General features: G+C 46.0%; 1 long non-coding RNA gene across 1 annotated transcript; it reads right to left on the bottom strand.

Annotated features, from left to right (window-relative positions):
* Positions 1-300: 300 nt before the first annotated feature.
* On the bottom strand, positions 301-7362 carry LOC144142024 (uncharacterized). Its single transcript, XR_013316796.1, has 3 exons — positions 6909-7362; positions 3190-3274; positions 301-723 (listed from the first exon to the last, which is right to left on the bottom strand). It is a non-coding gene; the product is annotated as an uncharacterized LOC144142024 (long non-coding RNA).
* Between the last annotated feature and the right edge of the window lie 1397 nt (positions 7363-8759).

Consider the following 8759-nt stretch of genomic DNA (forward strand, 5'->3'; position numbering starts at 1 on the left):
CTGTGAATGGCAGCAGTTCCGCCATCTTTACGGCTGCGTTCGGCAATCTGAAGAGGATTTTTTTGGGTTGGACGTGTTTATCCAGTTGCACCAGCTTCTCGAACCAAAGTCGGTGCCTCTCCCTTATGAAAATTTCTATGTCCAGTCAAAAGACAGTCTGCGTCCCGAAGGAAACAGACTGCGTGCGTCCTGTGTGTTTCCTCTGTGTTGGAATTTCGCCACCGACTTTCTGCGTACTCCAAGTGTCCCGTGTGTTTCCGTCCTCCATGCGTCCAGTCTATCTCCCAAAGGCAACACAGACACCATACGGCCGTTGTGTGTCCCCTATATGTCTTGAAGGCAACAGACCGCATCCGTCCCTTGTGTGTCCCCTGTATTGAAATTTCGCCACCGACTTTCTGCGTCCTCCAAGAATCCTTTATGTTTCCGTCCTCTACGTATCCCACAAGCTTCCACCTTTTGAGTGCCCTTTGCATGCTGTCAAATAACAGCGCCCAACAGCCAGCTGCATGTAGAAAATGTCAGCCAGCTCCACAGTCACTGTTTCATGCTGCAGCTGTTTCTGTAAGAGCAAGCTGACGAAAATCACATGAATCACACGACTCTTGCAAACCTGACTATTTTATTCAGGTTGGATCCATACGTGCTGCTGCCGCCTGCCACACCAGGTGTCGCCTCATCTTTACCCCTCACAGGACGGGATAGCCACTGCCATGCTTGAACCTGAAATGACAAACGCATTGATCGCATATGAAGGGGTTTAAACAAACACGTCTCAAACATTTGCTGGTTATGCTTATAAATATAAAGGAGTGTTCCTATACAAAACTGAACCAAGTATCCTGAAAGAGAAGGTACAACTTCTAGGTTGCAAAATTAGCCACAAAATTTAGACCACATAAATTAACTAATGAGCTTACGAACATCAAATATGACATACTGTTACATAGGCAACACAACCCAGAACTAAGTACTGTTTAGATTCATGGCCTCCTCATGACGGGCATTTATACAGCCTCGCAAGAACATTTGAGATGAGATTATTGCAGCAGCACTGTGGGAACAAAGCAATAGGGGGGGGGGGGCAGGGAAGGCAGCATAAAATTGCATGAACATGCTAAGACAGGCATTGATCAGTCGTCATCATGAGTAGTTGCTTGTGTCTACGCGTTCTTTGGAACCTATAAAGGCAGCAGTTTTATTGTGCATTTCGTTTACGAGACAGCACTTGCATTGTCTAGTTTGTTTGTCTGTGCTTGCTTACAAAAAGCAAAATGTACATCACCATGAACTGACCAACCTCTAGGTTGGCTCCTCACTTTTTATATTTCCTTGTGTCGATGGGTAGCAGACACAGGAACAGAAATAAAAAACAACCCTAGAAAAACGTGGTGGATAGCACACTTGCACCCATCATTGCACGCGTGCCACTCATCCCAACAGATGTACAGTGCACGGAGTGACCCCCAAGCAGTGAAAGCTGGGCGTGGTCGCTCTGTACTTTGTGAAAATACAAGCTACTAGAAAGATTTGACAGATAGCACAAACAGTGCAGGTGCGCCAACTTTGCAGCATGGCACGAATTTTTCAACGCACAACAGAAAACGCACCGGTATGTCAGTGACACCGTGGAGGAGAAATTCGAAGACAAACCAGGACATCAGTGACAGTGAAAGGGTTAAAGCGGTCGAATACAGCAAATTTAATTTCAGGGTTTATGCTTACCAGCAATGAGGAAAGCTACCGCATTAACTTGAGCTGACTACTCTGTAACGTGCACTCAAATGCTAAAAACACACAAGCATTTTTGCATATGTTTGCACACAGAGCATTCATACCGTTCGGAAATAATGCAGGTTTTTCCTACTATAAACATCATAATATTGCCCCCAACCACGCCATTTTATTTGTTTACAAAATGTTTTGTTACAAGCACCTGGCCACACCCTGCAATCTTATCCTTTTTTAAGGGAACCGTCTTTTTCCCCTTTTTCCTTTGTATGCTGCACCAGCAGTCCTGTTTGATATGGAAAGGGTGTTGCTTTGCGATCCCTATCCTAGCTTTTCCTGTTTTTTATTGAAAATGTTCTCGATCTAAATGAATGAGTGCAAAAGAAACCCTGCAGCATTCAATTCGCCAACGCTCATCCATGCACGTCCCTTTGCTGACTCCTTCGAGGTTTGTGTTTTTTTATGTTTACTGCGGAGCACAAGTTTGCTCTGATAATCTATATTTTTACAAAAACCCTGCATTATCCGTGGCTACATAACAATAATCCAAACAAAGTCTGATACACAAACCAGAACCCCCCACAGCTCTTTCTTCAATTGCTGAGTACCCTTCTACAATTGATTGATTGTAGGGTTTAACGCGCCGACGCAACGCAGGCGATGAGGTGCGTCGTAGTGGAGGGTTCCGGATTAATTTTGACCACCTGGGGATCTTTATCGTGCGCCGAAATCTCATACACACGGGCGTTTTTGCTTTTCGCCTCCATGAGAAAAGCAGCCGCCGCGGCCGGGAATCGAACCCGCGACCTCGTGCTCAGCAGCGCAACGCCTTAGCCACTGAGCCACCGCGGCGGGTACCCTTCTACAATTAGGACCATCATTATATTTGCTACAGTAAATAGCTGTTCGGGGGGGGGGGGGCTACGATGGCCAGTGAGACTCATTACACTACATGAAACACAGTGGCAAAAAGGCACGCAATACACCCTTTTCACTGCTAGGCACAAGTTGCATCTAGGGCATTGAAGTGAATTCACCTAAATTCTATTTCTGGGTGCATGGAATTGTTTCACTTATGTAATGTAATCCATAATACGACTTTTGAGTAGAAGTCTAAAGATCTAGTTCATCTGTAATAGGCGTTAGAAGAAAAATCCCCACACACTGTCTGTGGGCACCACGCAACTACCACAGTGAACAAGGGTGACAAAGTCGTTATTAATTAATTCATGGAGCAAGGACGCAGCCCTGATGCGACAAAAAAATAAAGAAAGGTACCAGGAAGTTTCTCACCCTCATCGGTTCCTTATTTTTTGCCCCATCTCTGCAATGTTCTTATGTCTTAATATCACTAAGGTACCACAAGAATGCCACAATGGTTTTCTATGTTTTCATGTTCCCTCAGCCTTCAAAATCGAGATTTTCATGCATTTCACAGCCGTAATGAACTCCACTTACAGGTCGTGCAGGATAGATAGAAACAGGAGGCAGCCAATTCTTCTGGTAGCTCACAACGTACATCCTCCATGTCAAACACCTGGCCCTGTAAAAAATGGAAGTTCAAGTAGTAAACAAGCCGTAAATATGCGGTATAATGCCGTGAAATACTCGCTCTGACAGGACATGACAGAATTTCTTTTTTGTAGGTGCAAAAAAGGCACCTTCAGTTCTTTCAAGCTAAAAAATAAGTACAGTGCTCACTGATTGAAACGCAACACTGCGAGCGCGTGGCCGCCAATACATGCAGCGCCGTCCATGGACGCCGCTGTCGCTGACAGCGCACCGCTGTCGCTGCGGGGAACCACTGCCCCGCTTATTGGCAACCGGAAGCAGCAAGCTTATGGTCAAAACACTCTCATCCTCGTGGTATACCACAATGCAACACCTAGCTTCCACGGGCGTCCACTGGCGGCGCTGCATGTAGCGCAGGCCACGCGCTTGCAGTGTCGCGTTTCAATCCGTGAGCACTGTGCATACATGACAATCCTTACAAGGCTTTCATCCATACTTTAAAGGAACAGAAGCATCCTTACACTGAATTAATGTTAAACTAAGCCTATTAAATATCCCTAGGTGGTAGAAATCTGTGGCCCCAGATTTCCACTGTGCAAGCATATTCTCTGGTCCAGAGGGTGCGAAACGTGGTTACGGCTTTTAAAGGAGCCATGAAGAGAAAACACAAGTTTGGTTCATTCAAAGGATTCCGTTGCTGGAATCATGCCGACACCATTTTTAACATAAACTCCACTCAAATAAGCTACAAATTAGGAACAAAGGAAATGGCCATGCGACCCACTAGCTCATTTCCCGCAACATAACCTATGTCATACCAGCCAGCTCTGCAGTTAGCGGAGGGCGGCAACAGCAAACGCGAATTAGGCAGAGGCTATAAGCTTGCCGAACGAACTATTTGCGCTAAAATTTAGGGCACATTCTTTTTACAGTAGTAAGAATGGTGGGACCAACAGTAAAGGTTAGGAAAGCACACGTAAGCATAGAAGTACCGATGCGTACTGCTGTTGGTACTGCGCGCACTATGCTTGGTTTAGCTGCACAGGACTGCGGGGCTTTGGGGTTGTCTCGGACAACAATGGCCGATTGACACCAGCAACGGTGTCTTACGTGACCATATTTGTGGAGCGAGCACTATGTTTCACGAAACGATTATTTTCTCGCTGAACAAAAACAAGCCACGTTTAAATACGGTAAAAACAAAACAAAAGCAGAAAGCGGCTTGCCACGGTATGGTGGCACCATCTAGGTTAACTAACGGTAAAGAAGGTTTCCCAATCGGCTGCAGAGCGGTCGGTTCCTGTGATGTCATTGCAGACCCTGAAAATGCACGATTTAGCGGGAAAACCAAAATTTTAGCTTCAATTAATGAATTTCTCAGTGAATAAAGCATCGTTTGCATTTGGACAAGTGCTGGGGGCACCATACCACACGAAATCTTTCGAATAACACAAACTTGTATTTTGTCTTCATGACGCCATTAAAATTCTCTCTGAGGCACATGGTGAACGTCTCAACGTGCCAATATCTCCAAGGGGTAGGCAAGTTGAAATGCTGACGAAACGAAAAAACAGGATGGCGAAGGAGCACGGTGGCAAGCCCACGCCCTGTTTAATCTTTTTCGCACCGTGATTGTATCCCCATCACATGCATATTTGTAAGAATCAACACGTTTAACCCATGCTCAACATGTTACGGTCAACACAATTTATGCAAGCCAGCTACAAATAATGTCACACCACACAAGAATTTCTGTCTGATCATGACGATGCTGGATGAGCTTAGGAAGGTGGAAAAATTTCTTGCATTAAAACAGTGAAAGCTGCCCTGTGACTGCACCAGCAATGCAGGCTGGAACAGCATGTTTCAAGCTGCGACGTCTAAACAATTATCTGGTCAAATGTTCACTGCCTAAAGACCTTGTGCATGTGGTACTACTTATAAAGTTGCTAGCAATGCTTCAATGTTGAAAATTCAACGTATATGCAACTCTTACGTATTATAACTACAAATGTAATGCAGCCTCCTTGCATTTCTTTACCCGTAAACGAGAACTACCCGTTAGAACAATGCTAAGCTGCCTACGTCCTGTAAAAAAATATACTGTGGGTCAACTGCCTCCTAAAAAAAAAAAATCGGGGAGTGGGCGTTTTGTTTTACAACCATTAAAGGGGCACTGACACAAAAATTTTGCATCTTGTTTTTTTTGTTGCGATAAGTAGCTAGTGACCTACTTATATCCTGTAGAAACCTCATTTGCTTCAGCGTGCAACGGTTGTTTAATTAGAGGCATTTTCAATGCGGCCAGTCGCAGTTTCGGTTTCAGCGGGTGCCGCGAAACGATGGATTTTGTGGATTTTGTGTGAACAAAGCTGACCACGTGACCGTCGGAGGGATATCACAGAGCAGAGCCTCCGTAGCACTGTCGAATCCGCATCGACAGCAGTTTCTGCGGATGCCCCCACGTACTGATCTCGTGAGGCGCTTAATTAAAAAGCGACCGTGGATGTGACACAGCCGCTGCGAGTGCAAATGCTACCGCGGCTAAAGAACGACGCGCGACGCTCGAGACGGTGGGTGTCAAGACACGCGCTGGGAGCAGCCGGCCGGTCTGCCTACAGGTCCGCCTACAGATGTGTTCGGCTTAGCACTGCGGCGGATATTCGAGTGCCTCTCTCGTAAGCGGTGCAGATGACAATTTTTAATGCAACCCGCCATCGCATCATTAACTCCTTTCTCATGCAAGCCACCATGGTCGGGACTTGGGGACAATTTCGTGCAGCGGTAACAAGCTATCACTCGAGCTACCTGCGCCGGCCTGGGCCACTTCGCGGCCGTGGCCGCCGCCTGCACAGCGACCGTGCGGCTAGCTCAGTGAGCTCTTCGTGCCTCCCGCGCGTTTTCGCATCCAATGGTAATAAACAGTAATAGAAACAGAGTGCCTGGAATCGCTGTAGAACTTTGGTCGCGGCCAGCTGCCCGATGAGCTGACGAAATCACGGCGCCTCCGCCGCCAACGATCGGGTCGTTCGTTCTCGAGAGCAGAAGCTCCGCCCTCCGGCCCTCCGATTGGAGCGGCGAGCCGGGTGATCTGGCGAAAAACGCCGGCAGTGCGGAAGCTGCAAACACAAACTCGTGACGTGTTTGGGTGTTCTTTATTTACATAATATCCTCGGGATGTCGATTGCGCGTGGTCCTCGGCTGGCTGCTCGGTTGCGTTTCGCACACTTTAAAATTGATTTTCAATATGTTAGAGGCTGTGTTCGCCGCTGATATTTTGCAGATGATGTATATGTGTTCCCACCAATCTATCTCCGAAGTAATCTCGCCTTCAAAATTTTGTGTCAGTGCCCCTTTAACGCAGTTTTCTTTTTTTTTTTTCATGCAACAAGCTTCAGTGTCGAATCCACCCAAGCCAAGCGGCGGCCGCTGGGCCGTCAGCTTATTTTCGTTGCCGGCAATGGCAAGGGGGTCGATCACTCACACAGCATACTGGCCGCCGCTCCTGGAAGCTCATTATGACCGCGCCGACGCAGCCGGTAATGTACAATAAAAGAAGCGCGGCGAGCCGAACACCAAGGAATATACTCAACACGTTTAACAAAACAGCACTGCGGCAACGCGTAATAAAATTTTAACATGCACCACGATAAACAATCACTTACGGCAGAACACGCAGCATTTTTCACACGTCGCGTCGACAGACTGGAACTTGCAGTAGAGACTCTTGATTCACGTAGGCACGCACAACTTGTCAGGTATTTTGTCTAATGGCGACCTCGATGTGCGTTTGCTACAGCAGCGCAGTACGGCGACGACACAGACGCTTTGCCAGCACTCACGATATTTCAGGTGGCACAAGAGCACTAACACGTAATATTACGGCAGGAGGAGCACGTAGTAATTCACGTAACACCAGCAAATCGAAAACAAACCACCAAAACCACGCACAACGAACCAACCACGTCTTTCTTGCGCACCTATAACAATGACTGCATATATGCTAGCCTAGACTAGACTTATTACTACAGTTGGCTATCTAGCAGTCATAGAGTTTTAGCAGTTACTTTCTTCCTTCATCATCACCCCTGAAGCAAACTAGGCAGACGCCATTATAGTATTTTGTTAAAGTTGATAATAGCAAACATATATATAATGGCAGTTATATTTTCTTGATGCGAGCAACATCTTTTGTTGTCGGAAGTTGTTGCTACTCAAAAGCGAATAAAAATGGATTAACAAACGAAGTTATTATCATCGTCATCCGCATCTAGATTGACTGTTTTGTGTTTTGTTCAGCGTCCAAGCATTCACCATTCACTGTTTGTGGGCTTTTCACAAACAGAACGGCCGGATAAAAAAATTATTCCCCGCAGACATACGCAAACACACGCGCGCATGCATACGCGCGCGCACACACGCGCGCACACACACACACACACACACACACACACACACACACACACACACACACACACACACACACACACACACACACACACACACACACACACACACACACACACACACACACGCGCGCACACGCACGCACGCACACAAAAGCACCGTGCGTCAAATCCACGCAGGCAAACAATTCACTCAAATGGAGACTCAGCAAGACTATGTGAGCTCGAGTATTTAAACATAGGTTTACGCCCTCATTGTGTGCTGTTTTGGTGGCTTGGAGGTTAAGTACTCGCCTACTGATTCAAAGGGCGGAGGTTCGACACCCGCTCAGAAACCTTTTTTTTTTTTCTAACCGTGTTTTAATTGAAGTTTTTCTGCCTTAGGTTATATTTTGACATTGTTGTTGCTCTTGTTGTTCTCGTCTGGCTGTGTCCCTTTTTTTTCTGTCGCAATATATTTCTACCGCAAGCTCTGCCCCAAAAAACAGTACACCGCTTCAGCATTTAGTTGCAAGGATAAGCCATTTTACAATGACCCTGAAGGAAAACACAGACTAGGACAATCGGAAGCCACTTTTTAGGTTGTTTTTGTTTTCATTGCTTCGTTTTCTATTCGGCTTTTTGTGTTCTTTTTACTTTTTCTGGTCTGTATATTCTTCTCCCTCCCACTTTTTTTCGTAATGGGAGGGACGAGGCACTTCGAACAGCGTCGTTCAATATGTATCCTTCTTACGCCACTGTTTCATACAAACGTACCAGTTGGTAATATTAATTCTGCGAATTTATCAGACCTCACTAGCACGAAATAACGTATACAGTGCTGCAGAATTTCCACAAACCATCGGCATTGTTTCTTACCATCTCTAGCCAAGCCAAAAACTTAACCTTTCCAGTATAATTAAGGCTTACATGCTCGACTTTATGTTTACTTGAGGAAGCACAATCTTCAGAAAAAGAATGTAAGGCAACAAATAGTTATCCTTCCTCCCAGTGTCCTAGAGGCAACACAAAAGACATAAGTCAGTCTTTTGACTTCATTTTGCCTTCAGTACATACATAAGCAACAGCATTACGGCACACAGAAGAATTAAGACAGCAAATTCAAGTTCT

Source organism: Haemaphysalis longicornis, unplaced genomic scaffold (genome assembly GCF_048455015.1).
Source record: "Haemaphysalis longicornis isolate Haplotype H1 unplaced genomic scaffold, Haemaphysalis longicornis Haplotype H1 scaffold_6, whole genome shotgun sequence".
NCBI lineage: Eukaryota > Metazoa > Arthropoda > Arachnida > Ixodida > Ixodidae > Haemaphysalis > Haemaphysalis longicornis.